The sequence below is a fragment of the Lissotriton helveticus genome, chromosome 5_1 (assembly GCF_964261635.1).
Source record: "Lissotriton helveticus chromosome 5_1, aLisHel1.1, whole genome shotgun sequence".
Lineage (NCBI taxonomy): Eukaryota > Metazoa > Chordata > Amphibia > Caudata > Salamandridae > Lissotriton > Lissotriton helveticus.
In genome coordinates, this window is record NC_136065.1 from 241,491,656 (window position 1) to 241,518,288 (window position 26,633).

Consider the following 26,633-nt stretch of genomic DNA (forward strand, 5'->3'; position numbering starts at 1 on the left):
TCAGGAGTTGGCAAACCACTCCTTCCCTGCCCTGCTTCGTAAGTAGAGTAGCCCCACTTAGTCGCACGCCGCAGAAGAAACATAAAATGGTAATAACTAAAAGTTAATACCATTTTATGTTTTTGCTTCTCGTGCTGCGAGAAAGCACTGGGGCGACGCTCCTCCGGCCACTGAGAACAACTCCTTGCACAGACTGTTAACAGCAACCCGGCAGAACCTACAGAGATCAAGTATTAGTAATACTGTATTTATGTCTTAAGTGAATAGAGTATGTCACATACAGTTTGACCAAATGAACAACAGTACTTACCTTGGGTAAAACTTTGTGGTGGATACTGTATCTACCCACAGATACCTCATCTTTTGAAGCCCCAGATTGGATCCCAAAACTTTTCTAGCAATGGACAGAGGGGCCCATCCTCCAGAAGTGATGTCACAGAGGTGCATACAGGGGCCACCCATGTGTGCTGACATAATTTTACCGTAAAGCATTCTACACCCTTAGACATGGAAGGGCAGTAACAGATAGCAAACCATGACAGTTTACTAATAGAACATGGAACCTTATTAAAACCCAGAAGTCCATTAAAAGTGAACAGGAGAAGGTAGGGCAGTAATGTAGAGTATCTACCAGAAAGAGTTGCAAATGTAAGTAACTTTTTCTTCTGCTGAATACTTCTATGCTCCACTTCCTTATATTTTTAAAAAGATAGCAAAGTTGTAGATTCCAAAAGGTGGAGGCTATAAGGGGGAACTTTACACAAGGAAATCCTGCTGGACCTAGAAGGCAACATTTCCCTCTACATGAACTTGCAAATGATGGCGAATAATACATTGTGAAGGTGTGCATAGATGCCCATGTAATTGCCTGGCAAAGGGTACACACTTAAACACCGCTGGCTAAGATCATACTCTGGTGTTAGCTTTGGTAGAATGAGCCCAAAGGCTCACAGGAGCATCCTAAGTAAGCCTGGATGAAATGAAATTTTAAATACGCTGGACTACTTGGCATAATTTTGATAATTTTTGTCCTAAAATGTATGCAAAATTACAAAGATTGTGTCATTACACTGCTTTGTGTAATTTCAGAGAGAAATTTTAATGCAAGATCTACCATTTGGGTAATGTTTCGGATGCCATCAGCATTTCAGGAACATTTTTACCCGAGCTGTCCATCTGGGTAATTTGAGTGTGATACTACAAACCTGAACGCGAATTGTAGTGTTTTAAATGTGAGGGACAGATCCTTTAACATGAACAGTTAACAAACATTTTAGGTAGATTTTCTATCCAAGTGGACCCATCTGGTGATTTTTGAGTGCACAACTTCGCATCCAAATGTGAGCAGCAGTGCTGAAAAAGTGACTTATCTTTGCTAACGCTTTATCTGGTAGAGACTCTACCTAGCCACAGATTCCTTACCTTAGAGTTATCCTTAGGCGTCAGACTGGGATCGGAAATTTTTCATGAGCAGTAACCCTCTGCACCAGTAAGTGGCGATCTTCAGCTCTGTGTAGCGTTGTCTGCGCCGGAAGGGACGTTCACAGTGCCTATATAGTTGCCACCAAGGCGTACTGACGTTAGTTACTTTTCATGGCTTTCCACGCCAGAAGCACTGAACCACAAGGTACACTACGACTGGTGTGGAAAACTAGGGCCCTGAGAGGGAAGCGCCCTGTCCTTAGAAATCCGCTCACAGAGCGGGGAGGATCGGTAAGGAATCTGTGGCTAGACTCCCATCAGATAACGCGTTACCGAAGGTAAGTAACTTGCTCATCTGATGGAGACTTCTAGCCACAGATTCCTTACCTTTTAATACACACCCAAGCAATACCTCCCTGGAGGGGTGTGTGCGGACAAATTTCACACAAGGAAGTTCTGCAGGACTGAACGGGCAAAGTGCCCATCTCTACAGACCGGACGGTCCAGATAGGAATGTACGGTGAATGTGTGCAATGAGACCCATGTTGCTGTCTGGCAGATATCCACGACCGGAGCTCCGTGAGTTAACACAGTGGTTGCAGCTTTAGCTCGAGTGGAATGAGCATGCAAACCCTCAAGGGGTTGGTTTTTCGCCAATGTGTAGTAGATTTTGATGCAGAGCACGAACAATCGGAAGCCGGTCCACTTCTGCACGACCCGCCCCTTTTTTGCTCCGACATACGCCACAAATTGTTGGTCGTCCACCAAGAACTCCTTTGTGCAGTCAAGGTAGAGCAACAACGTTCTTTTTGGGTCAAGGCAGTGAAGTCGCTCCTCTACCTTAGAGGGGTGAGGAGGAGTGTAATAAGTAGGCAGAGTGATGGTTTGGCCTACATGAAATGGAGTGACCACGTTCGGAAGGAAGGAAGCTCGTGTAAAAAGCACCAGTTTGTCTATGTAGATGTTAAGGTAAGGAGGCTTGGATGTCAAGTCCTGAAGCTCACTGACCCTCTGGAGACATGTCATTGACATGTGAAAGGCCAACTTGATGGTAAGGAGCCTGAGCGGACAATTGTGCAGAGGCTCAAAGGGAGTGCAAAAAAGGAAGGGGAGGATGAGATGGAGATACCACTACGGCATAACAAAGAGAATGGGAAAGAATAGCGCTGAGGAACGATGCTGGATCAGACCCTGGTGCTGGGAATCAGAGGAGTGGTGCAGGGTGGCAGATTCAACTGCTCCACCACTACTAACTCTGGATCGGAGGATGAAGATCCTGTGGAAGTCAGACGGCACCTAGGAGACTTGTCTTAGGATGTTCCTTTTGCTTCCTATGCTTTTTCCTTTCACTAGAGGAATGAGAGGAAGGAGACCTGGAGCGAGCCTGCGAATGACGTTGGCCTCTCTTTCATTCCAAGCCTGAGCCATGAAAAGTTTTCCCCTCCTGTCCCTGGATAGCCCTGGGTTCCTGTTGAGGCAAGAATCACATGATTTTGATTCATGTTCCAATTCCTAACCACCAGAGACAAATAGAATGGGGGTCAGGAGACAGGCGTCATGCCTGTTCCTGACCAACATCTGCTTCCTACATGTGCAGCACAGAAATCACTCGCATAGTCACCAAAACAGCTTGGGAGTCAGTAAAGCCCTGATAAAAGCTCAGGAGCCAAGCGTCGGATCTATGCCAAAGGGAGCTGATAAAGGAACTCACATCATCGTAGAGGGGTAGGGTCATCATATCAGGAGACGAGGCTTATGAGGAGCCCGATGGCGCCACCTATCACCAAACAAGAGCAATTACTGGAAAAGGTTATTGATCCAGTCTGGTACCTGGGGGAATTTAAAAGGTGAGGAATTTTCAGTTAGAAACCATCAGAAAGGAACAAGCTTACCCGGAAGAACAAAGCTCATCTCCAGGATGCAAGTAAGACACTTTCACTTTAAGGACTGACCTGGAACTAAAACAATTCATACGATTCGTTTACATTGCATTTTCTTGATCTACTGAGAAAATGAGGTAGCTACCCCTTAAACTGTGACAGTGATATAATTTCGTGGAACTAACTGGAGCCTGTGGCACAATAAAAAGCAACAATGATAGTTAGAATAGTTTTTTTCAGTTCAGTGAAACACGCCTGAAAGTTGCATTTCCAAATGTTACCACTCTCAAGTAGATAGATCCCTTTTGCATATTCAGATATTTAGCATGGAACCCTTCTGATGAACCAATATGCAAAGAGCACCGAAAGCCAGTCTACTTTTAGAAATAACGAAGAGTGTCATACTGGACCACCTGAATAAACACCCTTAAGGCATTGACACCTTTACCTAATGCAATGCATCGCTTAAATCGAATGTTTTATCAAGTCACACAAAAACATATTACATATTATAATGTAACAAGATAACACTCGTCTAATGGAGCTCAAACTTGTCAGTAACCGGTACAACTCAGATTATCTTGAAACCCTAGGAAATAGGTAAGCTAATGATCCAGCACAATCAACAGGGAAAGCCAGGCCTCTCTATAATGAGAATCATGGGCCACAAGGCACTGAATAACCAAAGCACCATACAGGAACCATATCACCCTACCTAAATCAGACTCCGATCTGTGGTGGAAACCTTAGAACCGCATAGAAATGGATTACGTGGACAGTTCACTGAGCTATTAGCAGGGCACGAGTCGGGGGTACACGCGGGTGGACAGCGTCCACCCACTTTTTTCACAGGGTGGACGACGTCCACCCTGCCAAGAAGGTGGGCCCCACTGAATTTGCTGAATTTGTCCCGGTGTAATTTTCAAACTCCGGGACACTTTCAGCAGCGCCTTCACGTTGTTATCTGCTTTCGATCTACAACAAGGTGCAGGCGGGAAGGGGGTTTTCTTAGTTCAGACTTCTGCACGGCCCATAACAAAGGCTGAATTTGAGGGGTCATCAGACCTCCTGCTGTTCAAGTCTCCTGGCTGGCAGAAGTCAGGGGCCTAATACCAAGAAGCAAATGCAGCAGAAGGGAAACAAAGGCTCATACCTTAGTAGCATTTCACACATACGTCAAAGGCAGCTTTTCACTGTGTTCAGGCTCTGTTTAGGAGATATGCATGCGCTGTAAGAATATAATAAACAAAGAACCGGGGGTCTAAAGGCCACTAATGTAGCTGGCTGGCTTCAACTCCTCACTGAGTGAGTTGGAACACAAGTCACGTAAAAGCCCACAAGGACAGAAAAAGCAAGAAAAAGAGCAAAAGTCAAGTGATTACTAGTGAGATCCAAAAACAACTGGATGGATTCCCATCAATATATTGCAGTGATCAATCTTCTCATTTGGTCATCCATCTATTGGGATGGTATGTCTCTTGATCACAGAGACTTGTTGCCATAACCACCGATCTGCGGAGGGAGTCTAATTTGATGGCCTTCCGCAAGAAGCTAAAAACTGTGCTATGTCAGGATGCTTGGGCGGGGTTGTAAGGCCGGCTGTAAAACTTGAAATCTGTCTGTTTGTGCTCAATTAGGAATCTAGCGATGCTACCTGGACAAGCGCTTAGAGACCCCAGGGTATAACGCGCTATATAAATTGAATAAAATAAATAAATAAATAATTGCTGGATTGGATCAGACCCACAATCACTTTGGACCACAAATAGTAGATCACAAGGGAATTCAGTGCAGTGCAAAACACAAAAGAGTGGTGAGTAAAATAGGGTGATGAGGCGAAAAAAGGGGAACTTTTTATTAGGATACCGACTCACCCCCTAGTTAAAAACAGAACAGTGCAAAAAAGCAGCTTCAACAAATAGCTGCAAAAGGGTCAACATGTTTCAGCCAATAGGGAAACAAACACTTCGGCTTTCTTCAGGGCCTCAGCTCTGAACCTTTGCTACTGCGCAATAAAGCGTATACTAACAAAAAGTGAAAACTTATATTTAAACCTGACTTTTGATAGTGAAAATACAAACAGAGATAAGAGGTTGGAACAATTACAACCTACTTGAACTGATCCTCCGCATCAAGGAATGCAGATAGCATCCAGCTTGACCGGGGACTGGACTTCACCTCACCTGGACCAAGCTCAGGAAATGGAGGCCCGCTCTGTCCGTCGTTGCCTCAGACGGATCCAGTCCCCGGTCAAGTTGGATGCTATCTGCATTCCTTGATGCGGAGGATCAGTACGAGTAGGTTCTAATTGTTCCAACCTCTTATCTCTGTTTGTATTTTCACTACCAAAAGTGAGGTTTAAATAGAAGTTTTCACTTTTTGTTAGTATACACTCTATTTCCCAGTAGCAAAGGTTTAGAGCCGAGGCCCTGAAGAAAGCCGAGGTATTTGTTTCCCTATTGGCTGAAACATGTTGGCCCTTTTGCATCTATTTGTTGAAACTGCTTTTTTGCACTGTTCTGTTTTTAACTAGGGAGTCGGTATCCTAATAAAAAGTTCCCCTTTTTTCGCCTCATTGCCCTATTTTAGTCACCACTCTCTTGTGTTTTGCACTGCACTGAATTCCCTTGTGATCTACTATTTGTGGTCCAAAGTGATTGTGGGTCTGATCCAATCCAGCCAATTATCGTGGTTATGGCAACAAGTCTCTATGATCAAGAGACATACCATCCCGATAGATGGATGACCAAATGAGAAGATTGATCACTGCGATATATTGATGGGAATCCATCCAGTTGTTTTTGGATCTCACTAGTAATCATTTGTCTTTTGCTCTTTTTCTTGCTTTTTCTGAACTTGTGGGCTTTTTCGTGACTTGTGTTCCGACTCACTCAGTGAGGAGTTGAAGCCAGCCAGCTACATTAGTGGCCTTTAGACCCCCCGGTTCTTTCTGTTTATTATATTCGAGCACAAGGGGATGTGAACCTGGGCAGGTCTCTAAATATCCCTATGACCCTTTCTCTCTCAGTGGTGTTTATGATTGCGCTGTAAGAATGTCAGGTGTGTTGGTCTTTCCAAGAATTTACAAAAAATAAAAAACATTTATATAGTGCTTACTACCACTGAGGAGGCGTTGTAATAATTTAAATATCACTATTTTTTCTTGTAAAGCACTATGGGTGAAGGAAGTTTACGCTGACAAAAGGCAACATTGCTTTCCGTGTAGCTTAAATTCTTTTTAATCTTCTGCCTAAACCTAGCGGGTTTCCCTGTATACTCGAAATGTGCTCCAATGTACTCATGATATGCATGTTACACAACTTATATATGCAAGGGTTTAAGCTCTGATGTCACGCGCCGTGATGTCACTTGCATACTGATTAACTAGGTTAGTTCCCCCACTTATTTTTTTAGAACTTGTGCTCTGGCGATCAGCCATATGCATGGATGATTATTCACTGTACAAACGTCATTAACATAACACACATGCGACTCAAAGTGTTAGTCTGGGCCCCTAAAGGAGTGTGCATCGCTCCAGGGCGCACCAAAGCTCTTTAAATAATGTGTTTCAGTACTTCCGAAAGCTTGTTTTAAGGGTTGTCGTCGGCACCCGTTATCCACACAAAGTCAATGTGTGTCTAGCGAGTTCAATTAATCTTTACTGTGAAGTGAAATTTAATATTTTTGTCTCCCTGGATAGTTGTTTTTTTACAGAATGAGGCACAAATACAAGGGATCATAACAGCATAAAGAAGACGACGGAAAGAAGATGAATCGAGGGAAAGAAGAAATAACAAAGGCCAATTTGGTGAGCTGTCTCAGCGACACTGACTCCATGCTGCGAGATCCATCATGTAACCTCGAGCCCGCGGAGCAGATCTCACAGCCAATCCGTCTTGTCTCTGCTTATTTCATAGAAGAAGTAATGACAGGTAGCACAAAAAACTGGAGCAAAGCGGCCCGTGTATCCTCAGCAGAGACACATAAGAAATATGGTTCAGAACATCAGTTTTGAAAGCAAAAAACCAATATTTTCAAGGATTCCAAGAAGCACGTGAAAATAGACTACATGAAAACGCAGAGGCCTGGAGATAGCCAGAGGAGCGAATACATGTCTATGGCGAGAAGGATAAATCCATAAGCAAGAGACGAAAAGATTTCTTCAGAAAGTCAGTGAGGGGTCTGACTGTCCCTGGGGAGGATGCAGGAGTGCACAGTTCCCTGGCGTTGTACGGCTTGAGGATGCTGAAAACAACTATGTGCAGCCGAGAGACAATCCGATCATAGCCCTCCAGTAAAGGAGCGCCTCTAGATAATGCTGGTCCCTAGTAGGAGATTTGTATTTTGTACGCTACAATGGAACGACAGTCTAGTCTCCACCTCTAAAGAATGAAACAAAATGGCGTCTAGCGCTGCCACATATTTAAACGCTGGCGGGTGGCTCTATTGCAACCAACAGCTTGGGAAAGGCTACCCGAACTGCTGGTGTGTTGATGGCCTGCACGAGTTGCCCTGGATTGAGTTTGGTCCATTTGCAGCATGTTCCACGGGCTGAGGGGCTCTCACTTGTCCCGTTGGTTGGCCCCAAAGAGAGCTCGGTCTCCCCACACGAGCTGGGCCATGCTGCATTACTCCTGACCATTGAATGGGTAGTGCAGGTGGGATCTTCCTGCGGACTCAGTGATTGGCTCGATGCACCTACTAGCTTGGTTCATCCTGTGTATTGACTGCTTTTATGGTTGTTGGCCACCCAGCACATTTACTCCACTGCTTTTCTTTATTTCCCAAAGGAACTCCCTGGGCTCCGAGATACAACAGCCCACTGTCAGCTCCATACTGACTCGGCCTTCCCCCAGTTGACCACTGGAAAAGGGCCTGAAAAGTGGAATACCACGTGTGATGATAATTCATGGGACAGGGCACAGGTATGACCCTCTGGCTCGTCCACCAAATTAACTGTAACCTTGCGAATGTGCAATCAGGGTACAATGGTCTCCCTATGTACAGGTGGGAGCACTGTAACATCTGCTGGTTCTGTACACTGCCCTCTCGACCCAGGCTCTTACACAGCTTGCGTTCTACACCTGAGAAGGCCATTTATAGGTTTAAATTGGGTTTCTCCTCTTTGGACAAACAGGTTTGCATCCACTGCTAAGTTAACTCTGGCTGGCGCCTTTGGGGACTACAAGTGACCCTGGGGTGGGCCAGTCACGAGAATGCTGGTGGGAACTGTACAACAGGCTACTTACTCCAACGAGTAGATTGTAAGGTACTGGTAGCTCTCCAGCTACCTGTAAGTAACCCTCCTATGGGCAGCCCAGCCGTCTAATATAGAATCTTTTGCTTGATTGAATTAATATATTTATACCAAAATTGAAAAGAATGTAGAGGAGATTAAAATGTTTGGTTTTTCAGCATTCAAAAACTGATGTTTTGAAAAATGACAGACTGTGTAAAATATATTTGAAGACGCTGTATGAGTGATATATCATGCAACATCAGGGAGAATATAGACTCATATTATTACTTTGGTACGAGGGGTATTACAGCTATGGCCATTAAGCATTACCCACTTAGAGGCATTCTAAATTAATAAAAGCCTGTTTTTTTTAATTACTGGTGGCAACCCTGTCTGTAGCACTGAGAGGATCACTGCTGGAAATCTTGCATGGGCGGTCGCTAATGTAATCTTGTCTGATATACTCAATAGCACAATGGTAATAACAGCATTTGGGGATGATATACATTGAACATAAGGAGCTCTTATTGCAGAAAAGTTGGAGACCCCTTCAGTACAAAGCACTCTGCCATGGCTAAGCTGCGTCGCCTCTGTTCGCATCTGTTTATTGTTGACACTTGTATGATTTAGTAAACTTTTTGGATCATTGTATGTTTTTGTTTTGTTTAGAGATGTCACTTCCTGTGACGTCTTCAAAGTAAAAGCTCACGAGTCATATATATGCCTGGTGGTTTTCTTCCTGTAATGTAATCGTTAGTCTAATGGGCACATGATGGCACTTACACTCATAGAACTTTAGTGAATTCGTATCCATGGTCGCAGTTTATCTTTTGGCTCATCTTTGTGGCATCGCTCACGTACTTTTAACAACAGTTCTTTTTTTGGGGGATACTTGATGCTGTGACACATTTGCTCATACGTCAATCTCACCTCACACCACAATGCCACCCCTAAATTTACCATTCTTCGATGGTGTACGTATTCCTTATAAATGGATGCAAAATAAACTGTTTTTTGGAAGGGATGAGCTGTGCTGCAATTAAGACTGCCATAAACAAACAAACGTATCAATTATCACAGGAAGCAGTAAAACCTAATTATCTAGCCAAGGGAGTGCAGCTAGGCTTCATTTTATCATATGAGGGAAACAGAACACAGCCATTTCTGAACCAAGCACTGGGAAGGACGTGCCTAAAAGGCATCCAATGGGCCAGGTTGGTGCCCCTGCCAACATAAAAGCTAAATCCCGGTTGGAAATCTTTGGCACACATAATCAAATGCAGACTTTGCCCGTATAGAGTCCCTGCTCCATCTGGTTGGTTGCTGCACGGGCCTGCTAGAACTACTTCATAAATTGTTAAAGCACAAGCTTTTGTCTAAAGGGGCCCGGACATGCACAGAAACAGTATTAACATTGTTCTCTAGCACCTTACCATCCGAACTGGCCAAATTTGGGAAATACATAGCAGGGGTGCACGCCCGAACAACAGGGGCATGATGACTTGACAATGGGCCTTATGATACTGTAAACAACCGATCACAAACTTTGACTGACCTGGCAAGCGAAGACGTCGTCAGGCAATTATAATACACACCTCAATACGCTATACGAACCACACTCGCATTTTAATGTCTAGAGATTTTCGCTAGAATACAATAAGCATATGGAACAAAATGAAAAGCTGCCGTTAGCTTTTTATTGTTTGCTTTATGAGTCAACTTTTAACAGCTGGTTGTGAAGTGGTGTATTTAAGGGGTTATACCTTTTACTGTTTCTCTTAAATATTAAGCAAAGTGCATAATTTAAAAAGGTAATATATGATTGCATAATCTTTGGAATATTGCAATTGATTTTAAATAATTGCGCAATAAAGTTTTTCATTCGGGTATTCTAAATTGATAAAAGCCTTTTTCCCAATTACTGGTGGCAACCCTGTCTGTGGCACCGAGATGATCACTGCTGGTAATCTTGCATGGGCGGAGTAAATTGACCATTCTTTCACTGTGTACGTATTCCTTATAAATGTGTGCAAAATAAACTCACATTTAGAAATGAAAGAGGGCTAAAAAAAAAAAAAAAAAAGGAGCCAGCGTTTTTGCAGATCTCCTTTGCTCTCATATAACGAACCAAGACGTAAGTGGAGCGTAATGGCATAAAAGGTGTCTGATAGGACTCAGAAGTGTTCACTGTGCCAACCAGCAGCCCTGGCAAAGAATCTCCTCCAACACGTAGCTTCCACCGGTCGCATGATCAGCAGTGAAAGGAACAAATAATGCTTTCTTAGCCTGCGACTGATAAAGCTTAAAATACAATCGGCATGGAACTGGAGGAAGTCACTGCTCCCCACGGCAGGAGCTCTTCTTTGACTAATGAGAAAATAACCGCTCTTAACACAAAACCGAAACCAATCACGGTGAACGGTTGACCTTGAACTCGCGCCATTTTTTTTCATTTGCGCTGCGCTGCTGAAGGAATTCTATAGGGAATAGGGTAATTGTATTATTACACCAGGAGGAAAAGCTGCTACGGCTTGCTACTTTTGATTGAAGCTGTTTCCAAGATGAACTCATAAGGAAGGGATTTGTTAAATCTAATTTCACACAAAAGCAACCTCTAAAATGATTAGCGGCAGAATCGCAATTAGAAGTTTATTTATTGGCAACATAGCAACGTATCATGAACTCAAGAAGGAGTCGTTGAATTGCTGAAGCCGACCGCAACTAGCGTAACCAGTCGCATTCGCAACCAGAGTCGTTTTAAGGAATGGGCAAAGTGGGCTTTGGCCCAGGGCGCCTGGCTTTCAAGGGCCCCATGAAAGAGCCAGCTCCGTTCTGCAGGGTCTTGTCCCGATGGCGTCGAATCATTCTTACGCTTATTGTTTTAAATACCCTTTTCCTTTAATTTATTTTTAATGTGGTTGATCTGTTCTCACGACTTTAACAGTCATTTTGCAGAGAAATGTGTTGTGATTATGTTTTATGAAACCGACCACCCATATGAAACGTTTCTTTTAGATCACATCACATATTAGAAATGGGAGGGGTTCAGAGAGATTATTTGCAATATTTGTGAGCTGCTGCTGTTAAAATATTGAAAACACGAGATTATCCCTGCCTGAATATTAGTTATAAACACATTTAGAATCTGGATGAGTGTGCCTGTGCATGGTCAGTGACCTGGGCAAATAGGGCATGAAATAGCTGAAATTGAATCAAAATTCAAAACTATTCCGATCAGGAGCCCACATAATACGTTTGGTCCCAGTCCTCCAAAATACGTTTGGTCCCGGTCCTCCAAAATACGTTTGGCCTAGTGCCACCAAAATCTTTATGTCACGACCCATGCAGCTAACGACATTCGGAGGGTAACTGGGAAAATGAGCATTTGGGAGGAAACCAATACCTCACTACTACTACCTGCAAAGGCTGAGCCGCACAAACATCTTACTCAGTGTTCCTAACAATTTAGTACCGGTATCCCCTGTCCCAACATTTCCTTCCACAAATCGCCTCAAACATTACAGTTCCAATGTTAACTCTTATTCCTCTCTTAACCTCACTTGTTCTCTTTCCTGACAATCCCTTAGCCTGCTCGATGTTGGACCAGGTCCCACCACCATAAACTCTTCTTTCCTCCTTCCCCTCCCACCATTTGTCTTTCCTCCTTTCTCACCTCCTTTACCAACTCTTCGGCTTTGCCTAATCACAGTGCCACCAGAAAAACCCCTCCCCATAGGTGTTATTTCTGTCCCCACTAACGCCTTTGGTTCTGTCGACCAGTTCTCCAACATTAGTCCAAGGACTTGCAGATACAACAAATACCCTTACTTGGAAAGGTGCACTCCGTAATGCCTAATGGCCATAAAGCATGGGGCATGTGTAAACAATTTCCTTATGCCTTATCACCAGCCGCGGGCCTTGCAGGTAACATTGGTGGGGCCGAGTAAGGGGGGATTTCGAGGGACGATACAGAGGAAAAATGTATTATTTATGTAATTTTCCCTCTGCATCGTCCCTCCATATCCCCCCTTACCCGGCCCTACCACTGTTAGCTGCACGGACCTGCGGCAGCTTATCACCATGATACCTTTAGCTTTAGAAAACCAGCCATCTCTCCGTTTACCCCCTTTCATGCTGTATTAATCGTAGCCTGTATTCTCACTCCTCTCCACACTCTCCTCGGTAACAACTGTGTTCACCCCAATATCATCTCTGGCTACCTATCCTTCAGCTCCCTCAAATCTCCTTACATCTGTGTTGGACCTGGGCCTCTTGGCAGGGTCATCCCTAAACTTTTTGCCTTCCTCCAATACTCTCTCTGACCTGTTTTTGTTGGTTTAATGACTCTGGGCACTTTACCACTGCTCTTGGCAGGGTCATCCCTAAACTTTTTGCCTTCCTCCAATACTCTCTCTGACCTGTTTTTGTTGGTTTAATGACTCTGGGCACTTTACCACTGCTGACCAGTGCTAAAGTGCATATGCTCTCCCTCTGCAAAGTGTACATGTGATTGATGTCCATGATTGCTTCATTGGATTTACTGTTAGTCCCCAGTAAAGTGCACCAGGAGTGCCAGGGCTTGTGAATGCCAATACTGCTAGTGGGCCTGCAGCGCTGGTTGCGCCACCCACAGAAGCAGCCTTAAAAATGTGTCTAGGGTCTGCCATTGCAGAACCTGCGTGCAGTCTGGTACTGTCATGCTAGCTGGGCAAGTGCACACACTTGCCAGCCCCTAAACCTTCCCTTAACTTCATATTAGTCACCCCTATGGTAGGCCTAAGGGCAGGGTGCATTGTAAGTGTAAGGTAGGACATGCTCTGATGTGTGTGGCATGTCCTAATAGTGAATTACTGCCAAATTCGTTTTTCACTATTGTAAGGCTACCTGTTCCCTTTAGGCCAGATGGGCTGCTGGAATTATTACACTCTATAATCCCAGCAGGCTCAGGGAACATGGTAGAAATTAATGTTTAGTATGCCTGAACTCAGAATAATAAAATACTTCTTTTAGTAAAGTTTATTTTAATATCCTGTGTTTGCAAATGCTACTTTCAAAAAGTTAGCATTTGCTTGCCTAACCATTTCAGGCCGCCTCTGCTTGGATGTGGATCTGACTGTCTGGTGTGTGTGAGTGACAGCGCTGGGAGTTGACAGGTAGTGAATAGCAGGATGACACCTTAGTGGGAGGTGGGAGTTTCCCCTGAATGTTGCATCAGGCTGTGCTCTGTCCTCACAATGCTGGCTCCGCCCCCCTGGGGAGCGGCTGATGTGCCTGCCCTCACACTGAATGCAGAAGCCAGAAGTACCCACAACAAGTGCTCAGAGACTGGAGCAGTTATGCAGAGGCCCCCCTGGCCTGCTAGAACAAAAGAAACTGGGTATAAAAGTAGGAGCCCTGCTCCTTGTAAATTAGATCCTGTTTGCGCTACAGAAGAAACTCTGCCCGAAGAGAAGGACCTGGAAGGACTACAAGGAGGAGTGCTGTCTCTGGCCTGTGTCTGGTGCCTTGCTGCCAAAGGAGAGGAAAAAGAAGAGACTACAAGAGACTTTTGCTTTGAACTTTGTGCCAAACTCTGAGAAAGATCTCCAAGGGCTTGCTGTTGAACTTGCCCCCTGACCAGTGCCCCAGGAACAGTGGGCGCTACCCCCTGACAGAGGAACCACTGTGGACCGCTGCTTTCCCTCTGCACGCCTATCCAGGAAAAGCGGAGCGCGCTGTGACCATCGCGCTCTTCAGCAACGCTCTGGGTGTTGCCCCCGTTCTGAACACCGTGACTGCCGCCTGCCAGGCCCAGAAGCATCGCAAAGATTAGCCCAGCTGATCTGAGCACCGTGACTGGCCCCGAGCCGCAGCTCGCAACGTAAAGAAAGGTCGTGCCCGGTGCCTGCTTGCACCCCTCCATGACTTGTGCCCCTGAACGCGCCGTCGCTGTCCGAGAAACAGCTGCTGCGTGGGGTACAAGAACGCCGCCTGGATTGTTTGTGGTGTGCTCTGTGGATCGCCGCCCCCCTGCGGGTGCCCCTCTGTGGAAACGCCGAGGCCCGGCCCGCGTCCCTGTGGCCCGGCCCGCGCCGCAACGCCAACCTCCGAGCTCGAGCCGAGCCGCCGCTCGCTCCAACCCCGGGAGGAAGACACCGCGACGCGGATCACCGCGCTGACCTGCGATCGGACTGCCTCGACCCTGTTCAAGAAAGACAAAGGTACTGTTGTTGCCCCCGCGGTGCGAGCATCTGGCCTGCCCGCTCGCACCGCCCTCTGATCAGCCAAGCCCTCGGAGCCGCGTGAAGAGCGCTCCCAGGGCCCCCGCTCTCTCCCCCGCCAGCCGCGCACAGCCGTGCGGCTCGCACAGAGAGGCGGGCTCGAACCAGCCTGCCGCCGCTCCCGCTAGAAGCGTGAGCCCGGGCCGGTCGGGCCCAGTCAGTCATCGGAGGTGCGCCAAGGCCCCCAGCAGGCAACTCCGCCTTTGTTTTTGCTAAACTTGAACAGAAAAGCCCCACACAATATCGTATGTGGGGAATGAGAAAGACAAGCTGATAAAGAACTGTGACATTTATAAAGAGTAACTGGAACCTGCATTGAAAGTAACCAAGACTGTATTTACAAGCCTGCTTTTTACAATATATAAAGAATATATATTTTTACAAATACAGTTTGGTGTCATTGTGTGGTGGGTTGGTGGTGATGGTGTAATATTGCAAATGTTTAACCCTATGTGCCCCAGAGATTAGCCTAGACTGCTTGCGCCACACTACCTAGAGGGTAAGCAGAGGTTGTTCTTAGAGGTAACCCTCAGCCCTGACGGGGAAGAGAGAGTCCCTGCTTGTCGCCAGTGCTGCACTGCGCCAACTAGAGACTCCCCCTTCCTACATTGGTGGCAGCGGTGGGATAGCGGATTTACGTTTGCGGTGTCTTTACCTTAACTACTGACCATTGCACAGTGATGACAGTCCAGTAACTAAGCCACAGACTTTTTGTTGATTTATGTTTTGCGAGAAGAGATCTCCATGTGTTTTTAGGTTTAAAGTATTTTATTATAGTTTCAGCAACAAGGAAAAACAATACATACAAGGAATACAGTTGTCGCAATAATGCACTGCAAAGACTCTCCTCAGAAGCGCCATCAGCCTTAGGATGACTAGCTAATCAGTCGCAGAGTCCTAACAGGAGCGTGAGCGGCATGACTTACCCATTCCAAAACCAAAACACCCCCCCAACTCCCTCCCCTCCCCACCCGAACTCCCCCCCACCCCTCCCCTGTGCCTGAGCAAATGTCCATCAGCACCTACATGTTCTTAAAGGAACCCTGCGCACACCCCACCCTCTCCCTCTCACCGATTAGGGAATCGGGGTGGTCAGCCGCATCAGCCTGAGATATCGTGGACAGGTGATCTCTTTGAACTCCGATTGCAACAGGACTCTAAAAGGCTGCCACAGGTCATCAAATCTGTCCACCTCCCCCGCCACCGTGAGGGACATCTTCTCCATCCCCAGAACGTGCCACAACCTATGCAACCAGCCCGTGATAGTAGGAAGGGTGGTGGTGCGCCAGTATATAAGTATGTTCTGGATCGCCGATCCTAGAGCGATCGCTATGTGTCGGCCCCTTCTAGATCGTAGTGGGTACATCAGGTCATTGGGTAACCCTAGTAAAACATAGGCAGGAAGGCGTGGCAATTCGATGTCAAAGCACTGGTCTAGCTCATCCAAGACCTCCCGCCAGTACGGACCCAGCAACGGGCAATCCCATAAAATGTGCGTGAGTGTACCTGTCTGCCCACATTCGCGTCAGCAGGTGTCTGGGATGTGATGGTTCATGTCGTGCAGCCTCTGTGGCGTGTAGTACCAGTACGTAGATACCTTTGTAAAGGTCTCCGTGAGCCCAGTGTGGTATGCCGAGTGCCGTGCCCGATAGGAGATGTCATCCCATTCCTTGTGACTCAGCGCCCTCCCCAGCTCTCGCTCCCAGCGAGCCCTCCCGGGATTATAAAAGTGGTGGGGGGGGGGGGGGGTTGCAGAAGCCGGTAGATATCCGAGATGAGCTTGGCGTCTGAAGAACGTGTCGCAAGCCACAGCTCGTATGGAGTGAGTTTTCGATCGGCCAAGTCCCGCACCTGCGGCTGTAGCGCCCAGTGGCGTACTTGCATGTATCGCATACGCTCCGTCTCGGGTAAGTGGTATTCCCTGCGCAGGTCAGCGAACGACACAGCGCCCTCCGGGCCATAAATATGAAACAATGCACAGCATCTGGCTGCTTCCGGGCCGGAAGTCAGGGTTCCCCGCCAAGGGTGTAAGCGGCGACGGGAAGGTGGTGAGTCCATGCCGAGCGTTCACGGCATCCCAAACACGGAGCGTGGTCTGCGTGACAAAGGACGCATAGAGATTGGGGGGCCGATGGCGTCTGCGCAGAAAGGGTATCTCTTGTAAAGGCCTGGCCGCCACCGCCTGGTCTTGAAACAACCAGTGTCTGTCAGATTCCCATTTACTCCACTCAACCAAGTATCTCAGCTGCGCCGCCTGGTAGTACTTGTGCAAGTCCGGAATTCCGAGGCCGCCGGACTCGGGCGCCAGTGTGGAAAGGGCTCTCCTGAGTCTGGGTTTACGACCTTGCCACACAAATCGTGCGATATCGGCCTGGGCCTGTCGTATCCACCCCTTCGGCGGCTGTAGTGGCAAAGCCCGGAACAGGTACAGCACCTGCGGCAGGAGAGTCATTTTCACTGCAGCGATGCGTCCCAACAACGATAGCGTACCTTTGCTCCATCGTAGCAACTCCTCCTTCAGTTTTTTCCCTAAGGCTGCATAGTTAGCCGCAACCATGGTAGGCAGGGATGGTGCCAGCAGTACCCCCAGGTACGGGATCAGGTCTCCAGACCACTGCATGGGGAATCGCTCTTGTAGCTCAAGCCTGGTAGCAGAGGCGAGCGAGATGTCAAGGGCCGCAGACTTTCTCATATTCATTTTAAACCCCGCCACCGCCGCAAAAGCGTCCAGCTCCGCAAGACAAGCAGGGAGCGCTTCCTTCGGGTCGTCAAGCATAAAGATCACGTCATCCGCATATAGGCTGATGGTGTGAACGTAACCCCCCATCCTGACACCCGTCACCTCCGGGTTACTTCTAATCCTCTGAGCAAACGGCTCCATGTACAGGGCAAAGAGCAGTGGGGACAGGGGGCACCGCTGTCTAGTTCCCCGTTCTATTGCGAATCGGTCAGAATTGCAACCATTGACCCTCACGGTCGCGGTAGGAGACTTGTAACAGTTAAATATGAGGGTACGAAACTTCTCACCCATCCCTAGTTTGCAAAGCACCTTCTCAAGGTAGGGCCAATGCACACGATCGAACGCCTTCTCCGCGTCCACCGAAAGCAGCATGCGCTCCCCGGGGATCCGAGAGGCCTTCTCCAATACGTGGACCACCCTTTTGGTGTTGTCCACCGTCTGTCGTCCCGGGACAAACCCGGCCTGATCCGGGTCCACCAATCCCGGTAGATGAGGCGCTAGACGTGCCGCCAGAATTCCAGTGTAGAGCTTGAGGTCCACATTGAGCAGCGAGATCGGCCGATAGGATGCACATTCGGTTCGGGCCTTCCCCGGTTTAGGAATAACCAAAACCGTTGCCCTCAGTAGATCCGGGGGGATAGCCCCAGGCTCTGCAAAGGAGTTAAAAAGTTGCGTTAGCAGCGGAGCCAGCTCCGGGCAGAATGTTTTGTAGAAGAGTGGAGTATAACCGTCGGGCCCCGGGGCCTTCCCATGTTTGAGCCGGGAAATAGCCCCGATCACCTCCTCCGGGCGGATATCCCGTTCCAGGTGTTCCGCTTGTTCCGGTGTGAGTACAGGAAGGTCGACCGATGCGAGGTACTCAGTCTCCGCTGAGGCCGAGGGAGGCTCACCGGCATATAGGTCCGCATAGTACCTACGGAAGCCGTCCGCGATCTGGCTGTCCTCAGTGACCAACTCACCCCCGGTCATGGACAGTTCCTTGACCCTTTGGAGCTGGTGTCGCACTCGAAGTTTATTCGCCAGCAACCGGCCGCAGCGGTCACCGCCAGTATAATATGCGTGCTTCAGGTGTAGCGCGGCATATTCCGCCCTGTCCATATCTAGCGCAGAGAGAAGCTTCCGCGCCGCCTTGAGTTGCCTCCAGACTCTGGGGGCCCCCGTCCTCTGGTGTACCTGTTCTAGCTCCCGAACCGCACTAGTAAGCTCGTCCCTCTTCCGCTGTCTGTCCCTATTCTCCGCCGAGGAGACGGAGATGAACTCACCCCGGAGCACCGCCTTCAGGGCTGCCCACTGCGTCGCCAGGGTGGTATCCCCGTTCTCGTTGTGTTCCCGGAACCCATCAATCGCGGCCCGAATCTGTGTCAGTACCTCTCGTCTGTGTAACAGGGTATCCCGGAGGCGCCAGACTCCGCGCGGTGGGGATACCGGCGGCAGCTGGAAGCATCCCGACACCGGAGCGTGGTCCGACAATGCAAGAACCCCTATGTCAGAAGCAGTCGCTAATGCAGCCAGCGGTCCAGTCACCAGGAGGTAGTCTAGTCTGGCGTAAGTCCTACGTGCGTGGGAGTAGTAGGAATAGGCTCTGGAAGTGGGGTGTAGGCGTCTCCAAAGATCGTGCATGTCCAGGTCCCCCAAGTGTGAGGCGCTAAGCTGTGAGATTTCCCCAGTTTGTGGATGACGCTGCGCAGATCTATCTAAAGATGAGTTAAAGACCATATTCAGGTCGCCACCAATGAGTATGTGCCTATCTGGGGTAGTCGCGATGTCTGCTAAAGCAGATTGCAAAAACAAGTCCTGGTGATCATTAGTGCTATATACGGAACCCACCGTGAAAAGGAAACCCCCTACCTTAACCCTATAGGCCAGGAGCCTCCCCTTTTGCTCCGCCACTTTGTGCAGTACCTCCCCTCTGAACTTCCCAGACACCAAGATAGCAACCCCCGCCGTTTTAGTTGTCCCAGAGGAAAAGAGCTGAACCGGAAACTTCGGAGACCGCAACCTGGGACAGTCTCGGGCCAGGAGATGAGTCTCCTGTAAAAGGCAGATATCCGCCTGGGTGCTCTCGAGGAGGGACAGTATCGCCCTGCGCTTGACCGGGTTATTCAACCCCTTCACATTAAGGGTAACAATCTTCAGGGCCATGAACAGACAAAGGAATAACAGCGTTAAGTGGGCCTGGGGGCACGGTAAGTACAGCACAAGGCGGGAATGTAGGTCTGAACAAGTGCAATAGAGAGCCATAATGGAACAGCAAAAGGGCGGTGACAAGTGGGCCTGAAGAGTCAGAGGGTCCTATACAGGCCGGTGGGATGGGACGAGGCAAAAGCCAAGCAGAGCCAGCACGACAACCCACCCACTGGTCCAGCGCAGGAAGGACAAGGCAATAACAGCAACATGAAACCAGAGTGGTTACCCAGCATAAAGTCAGAATCCTCTCCCGAGCGGATCCCCCCCCACCCAGGTAAGGTGTCAGGAGGGCACAAGAAGCACAACATGAGGCAAATGAGGCACATCCCGAACCCCGAATCCCCCCCACCCCAACTCCCCAAACAATCCCCAAACACCCCAACTCCCCACATCTCAACTCCATCTCCAAAGCCCTACCCAGTTCCCCTCCCACTCCCCGCAACATCAGCCCCAACTTTGTGGAAATCCCCATTGTCCCTGTCCAGCCCCTAACGGGCAAGTCTGTGGTAAAGTGTCCGAGTGGACGTCCAGCCACCATCAGTGCCCCCCCCCAGAGCCCCCAACCCCCCCGGAACCCTCAAACCTGCAGTGCCGGCGATGCCAAGACGATCTCCCCCCGGATGATGCTCAGGCCGTCATGGCCATGTCACTAGGCGATGTGGAGCCGGATACCTCCCGTATGGCGCTGTCCATTTCCGCCCTGATCGTAGGAGAGTCCGGTCGGGAAGGCTGAGGCGTGGTCCGGCGCCGTCGAACTGTCTGCCAGCCCTCTCTAGAAGTGCGGCGGCGTGGCGTCGGTACATCTTCATCCGTGGCGGTGATACCCAGCACTCCACACGTGTCCTGTAGGGATCTCATTTGGTGCAGTGTTCCGTTCCATCGGAAAATAAGCCTGAAGGGGTGTCCCCAGGAGTACCGCGTGCCATGCTCTCTCAGGAAGTCCGTGGCAATTTTGAAGGACTTGCGTTTCTGCAACGTGATCGCGGACAGGTCGTGATACAAAGCAATTTGGTGACCTCCGAAGCTCACCGGCTGTTTCTGACGTGCTTCTCGGAGGATCCGCTCCTTCAGAGGAAAATCCGGCAAAAAGGCTAAGATATCTGGGGGTGGCGCCGAGGCACGGCGCGGGAGTCCAACTCTATGCGCTCTGTCAATCCTCACCGGAAAGTCTCCCGCTTCTCCCAGGATATCCCGAAACATGTCTTGTAGGTAGGCCGTTATGTCTTCCCCCTCCTCTTTGGACGGAACGCCCCTGACCCTGATGTTGTTGCGCCTGGACCGATTCTCAAGATCCTCGGCGTGGGCCTGGAGGTCGATCTGTTGGTCCCGAAGCCGCAGTACTTCCTGTTGCAGGTGCGTGATCTCCTCGTCCCTGGATTGATTAGCGTCCTCCATGGTGGCGACCCGCTCTCCAAGCGAATCAACTTCTTTCCTCACCTCTCGGACCTCGCCAGCCACCTCCTGTTTTAGTGTCTGAAAGTCCTCCCTGAGTGTGCTGAATAGCGACTCTAGAAAAGACCTGGTGACCGGGGGCTCCCCCCCCTCTGCCCCACGAGAGCCGGCCGAGGGGCTCGTTGTCGGCTGGGATCTGTCCTGCCTCGGGGCGCCTCTGCCCAACATCTCGGGCAAGGTACGCTCTCCCTTCTTGCCTCCTCTGGCACCTGACATCGCAGAGGTGGAGGTGCGCCGCAGTGCGAGAAGGCTGGCTGAATGTGAGTGGGCCCGCAAACCACGTGGGCCCCCGCCGCAGGCCGGTCCAGTGCAATCCCGGGGCTCCAAGGCAGCGACCCACGCCCAGGCGAAGTGTCCAATGCTCCCCCGCAGACTAGACGAGAGAGGGGCACGTCCAGTACCCGACAGCAATACTCTCCAAGTGCGCCCCTGCTTCCCAGGATTGGGTCACCACCCCACCTCCAGGCCTCCGGCCGCGTCGCTACTCCACCACAGCTGTCCGGGTTTGCCCCGCTGCTTCGGGAGACTCAACACCGGGTAGGCCCCACTCCGGCCGTCACCCGCCAGTCAATCAGGCACCTGAGGGGCCCCAGGGGCAGCACCCGGGTCCAACAAGCCCACCAGGGGGCGAGGGTCGGCAGCGCAGGATTCCCGAAGTTCGTTGGAGCCCTCCGCCCGGGCCCCGTGCGCAGATCACCCACATGCAGCTCCTAAATCTGTCCTGCCGGTCACTCACCGGCCGGGTAGGCAAAGGCGTCCCACCGGGGCCCAACCCGGGCCGCTCTTGATCCGGGCCCCGCCAAGGAAGGCTGTCGGCGCCTCCGGCCTGCTAGGCCTCACGGCTCCGGTGATCCCCGGGGTCGCGTAGCGCGCCTCGCCGGCTCCTCCCCCAATCAGGCGCGGAAGACGCTGCACTGCTAGGGCCGCCGCCTCCTCTCGTCAGGGCGCACCGGCGCCACCGGGGGGGGGGGACTCAGCCGGGCCCCCGCAGGTCAGCGAGCCCGGGAACGCACCACCGCACCAGGGCACTGCGGACAGGCGCTCCTCCTCCGCCCGGCCTCGTTCGAGCTGCAATGGCCGCCCGTCCCGGGGGCCTGCACAGCGAGGCGACGCTCTCCGCCCCTACGTCTCCGGAGGCTCCGAAACAGCTCGCACAGGACTCACGGCTTCTTCCGCTCTCCCCTACGCTGGATCTGGGGGAGATCAGCGGTGTATGATGGGTCAAGGGCTCCGGGGACTCAGGAGCTCACGAGAAGAGCGTCTCGTCAGCCCGCCATCTTGGCCACGCCCCCCTCCATGTGTTTTTGAAGTCATGCCTGTGTCAGTGAAAATGGAAGAGGCAGCATCCATTTCTTCTATTGACTGTGATTGGGAGAAACTAGAAAACTACACTGGGAAACAGCTCAGGAGCTTCTGCAAAAATTTGAACATTTCCATGACCGGACTCTCCAGAAGGGAGCAGTTCCAAAAGGCGCTGAGGGCCTGGGTCAAGGCAAGCAATGCCCCTGGAAAGGATTTTGAATTTGAGGATGCAGAACAGCAGCTGGAGGGACCCCTGACTCCAGAGTGTAGGGGTGCAACCTCCCCATTGGGTAGCAGTGTTTCTGGCCGAGGTCTGTCGCCAGAGGAGCTGGCGGACAGACAGGCAACCCGAGATCATGAATTGAAGTTGGCAGAGCTGGAAATAAATGGGCAACTGGAGCTAGAATCTAGGAAGTTAGCCCTGGAAGTAATGAAAATGGAGCTTGCGCATGACTTAAGAATGAGGAAACTTGACTTGGAGCTCGAGGGGCTTGAGGCCAGGAGGGCTTCAGCCCAGCAACAAGAAATGTGTGTAGCTCAGAGATTGAGCTTTGCTGAGTTGGAGGTGGAGTCCAGCTCAGATGGTGGCAGCAACATTCAGGTATCTAGTGCTGACAGCATAGCGCGCGCACCTAGAGATATGGCACCTGACTTGGAGGGGGTTAACTTACACCAGGAGGTTCAAGGGCATGAGGTAGCTCCAGTAGTGCGCAGCGTCCCTGAAGGGAATAGGGTAGCTGGCGTAGGAGTTCATGGTCCTAGTGGTGGGAGGGGTTCCCCCATGGTTGAGGTCCTGGTGGGTGAGTGTAAGGACCGCCCAGAAGAGTGTGGGTTGTGTGACAGAGACAGTTCGCTACTGTCTGGCCAGTCTCAGAAGAATGGTGTGGAGTATGTGTGTGAGGCGCTGGATGGAGAGGTGAAGGATAGTTTGGTTAACCCTGCTAGGGGGCTATGTAATCCAATTGTGGGAGAGCATACTTTAAGTCCCAGTTTTCCAGAGCTATGCCAACACCCGTTTGAGAGTAAGTTCTCTGACCCCAGGGAGCTCACGTTGGAGGCAGACCTTGTGGTGGATTCCAGAGGGTCTGGCGAGGCATTGGGGTGTGATCCTGTGGGGAGTGGCTCAGGTATCTTCCAGCCCAGAGTGGTGGAAGTGGCGCAGAGTATCCCAGCTAGGTCCTGTAGTAGTGAGAGGGGTGTAGGGCCTCACGTCCTGTCCTTAAGGGGAAGGAGTGAGAATGGGTTTTGTCCCGGTAGTGCCCAACCTCAGTCTCAGAGCCTGGATGGTTCTTTAAGGGAACACCAGGTGGGGAGCCTAGGCTGTCCGGATGAGTCACCCTTTGAGGGGGATCCCCCAGTGGCTAGAGAACGTGGAGGCTCTGTAAACAGGGCTCCAGTAGTTCTGGTGACTGGCAGTACCACTCCAGTTGGGAGGGTGCAGAAGTCCAGAAGGAGGGGCGAGAGGGGGAAAGAGTCCCCAGTGGAAGAACCAGTGGGTCAGGGGCCAGCCAGCAGGGCTGCGTCCCCAGTGAATGACCAGGGGGACACCACTTCTGTCCTGGGGGATCTTCCCGCACTGTCAGAGGGACAGGGGTTGGGAGATCTGCGCCAGGCAGACTGTCGCACGACACATGAGCTATGTGCCACCCTCAGGGGGTGCAGGCGTGCTCCCCGGAAAGTCCTGGTGCGCCAGGCAAGTGTTCAACTGCAGGGTTGGGTCTCTGAGTTGGAGAGCCAGGTTCAGGTGTTGTCTGACCTGGAGGGTGGGCCCACTGTAATCAGTGTCCTGACCCATGTCACTTCTAGGGGTACCACTCCGGTTGGGAGTGGGCAGTACTCTGGAAGGGGGTGCAGAGGGAGGGAGTCCTTGCCTCTGACCCCGGTGAGGCTTGAGGGTTTAGACCCTAGGTTTAAGGGCCAGGTGCAGGGTGCCCCCCCTGACCTGGTGCCCCAGTTGCAGGATAGCACCCCTGAACTGGTGGGCGAATTGTGCAGGTCACCTGCCACAGGTGCCCTGACAATTCTGGAAGGGGGTACCACTCCAGGTGGGAGGGTACAGAGCCCCAAGGAGGAGGACCGGGTGTGGGAGAGCCCCCCCAGTCTTTGGCCCAGCCGCCAGGTTCAGACCTGGGGCTGGTGGGTCAGTGCCAGGATGACATACCTGACCTGACAGGATGGAGAGTGGACAGAGGGTGCCAAGCACCTGGGGCTACTGCCCCCCGCTCTCTGAGGCCACAGAGGTTTGGGAGCCCTGAGAGGCATGAGGCCTGGGTCTCAGCCCTGACTACTGTCAGTGGCCGCTATGACTTGATGTCTGTCTGTTGGGACACACCTGTGAGCAAGTTAAGGTTAGAGGCTGCACAGGTGGTGTCCACAGAGGAAGAGAAGGGTGCCCCATGTATTAGCTGGGTGGACCCTGAGAGTATGGACAGAGGATTTGAAATAGGTTCAGTTTGGCGTAGAACTGGAATGTGCCCCTGCTGTTGCGGGCCAGGTCCATGCTCTATCGCCCTAAGCAGGGAAGCCCATCACAGTGGTGATTGGTCTACCCTGCGTTTTGGCTGGTAGGGGGTTGTGTTGGACCTGGGCCTCTTGGCAGGGTCATCCCTAAACTTTTTGCCTTCCTCCAATACTCTCTCTGACCTGTTTTTGTTGGTTTAATGACTCTGGGCACTTTACCACTGCTGACCAGTGCTAAAGTGCATATGCTCTCCCTCTGCAAAGTGTACATGTGATTGATGTCCATGATTGGTTCATTGGATTTACTGTTAGTCCCCAGTAAAGTGCACCAGGAGTGCCAGGGCTTGTGAATGCCAATACTGCTAGTGGGCCTGCAGCGCTGGTTGCGCCACCCACAGAAGCAGCCTTAAAAATGTGTCTAGGGTCTGCCATTGCAGAACCTGCGTGCAGTCTGGTACTGTCATGCTAGCTGGGCAAGTGCACACACTTGCCAGCCCCTAAACCTTCCCTTAACTTCATATTAGTCACCCCTATGGTAGGCCTAAGGGCAGGGTGCATTGTAAGTGTAAGGTAGGACATGCTCTGATGTGTGTGGCATGTCCTAATAGTGAATTACTGCCAAATTCGTTTTTCACTATTGTAAGGCTACCTGTTCCCTTTAGGCCAGATGGGCTGCTGGAATTATTACACTCTATAATCCCAGCAGGCTCAGGGAACATGGTAGAAATTAATGTTTAGTATGCCTGAACTCAGAATAATAAAATACTTCTTTTAGTAAAGTTTATTTTAATATCCTGTGTTTGCAAATGCTACTTTCAAAAAGTTAGCATTTGCTTGCCTAACCATTTCAGGCCGCCTCTGCTTGGATGTGGATCTGACTGTCTGGTGTGTGTGAGTGACAGCGCTGGGAGTTGACAGGTAGTGAATAGCAGGATGACACCTTAGTGGGAGGTGGGAGTTTCCCCTGAATGTTGCATCAGGCTGTGCTCTGTCCTCACAATGCTGGCTCCGCCCCCCTGGGGAGCGGCTGATGTGCCTGCCCTCACACTGAATGCAGAAGCCAGAAGTACCCACAACAAGTGCTCAGAGACTGGAGCAGTTATGCAGAGGCCCCCCTGGCCTGCTAGAACAAAAGAAACTGGGTATAAAAGTAGGAGCCCTGCTCCTTGTAAATTAGATCCTGTTTGCGCTACAGAAGAAACTCTGCCCGAAGAGAAGGACCTGGAAGGACTACAAGGAGGAGTGCTGTCTCTGGCCTGTGTCTGGTGCCTTGCTGCCAAAGGAGAGGAAAAAGAAGAGACTACAAGAGACTTTTGCTTTGAACTTTGTGCCAAACTCTGCTGAAAGATCTCCAAGGGCTTGCTGTTGAACTTGCCCCCTGACCAGCGCCCCAGGAACAGTGGGCGCTACCCCCTGACAGAGGAACCACTGTGGACCGCTGCTTTCCCTCTTCACGCCTATCCAGGAAAAGCGGAGCGCGCTGTGACCATCGCGCTCTTCAGCAACGCTCTGGGTGTTGCCCCCGTTCTGAACACCGTGACTGCCGCCTGCCAGGCCCAGAAGCATCGCAAAGATTAGCCCAGCTGATCTGAGCACCGTGACTGGCCCCGAGCCGCAGCTCGCAACGTAAAGAAAGGTCGTGACCGGTGCCTGCTTGCACCCCTCCGTGACTTGTGCCCCTGAACGCGCCG

General features: G+C 50.5%; 1 protein-coding gene across 4 annotated transcripts in view; it reads right to left on the reverse strand.

The window, feature by feature from the left end:
* PNPLA7 (patatin like domain 7, lysophospholipase) overlaps nucleotides 1–26,633 on the reverse strand; it is a 1,524,034-nt gene that overhangs the window by 78,684 nt on the left and 1,418,717 nt on the right. The gene's annotated exons all lie outside the window — the stretch shown is intronic.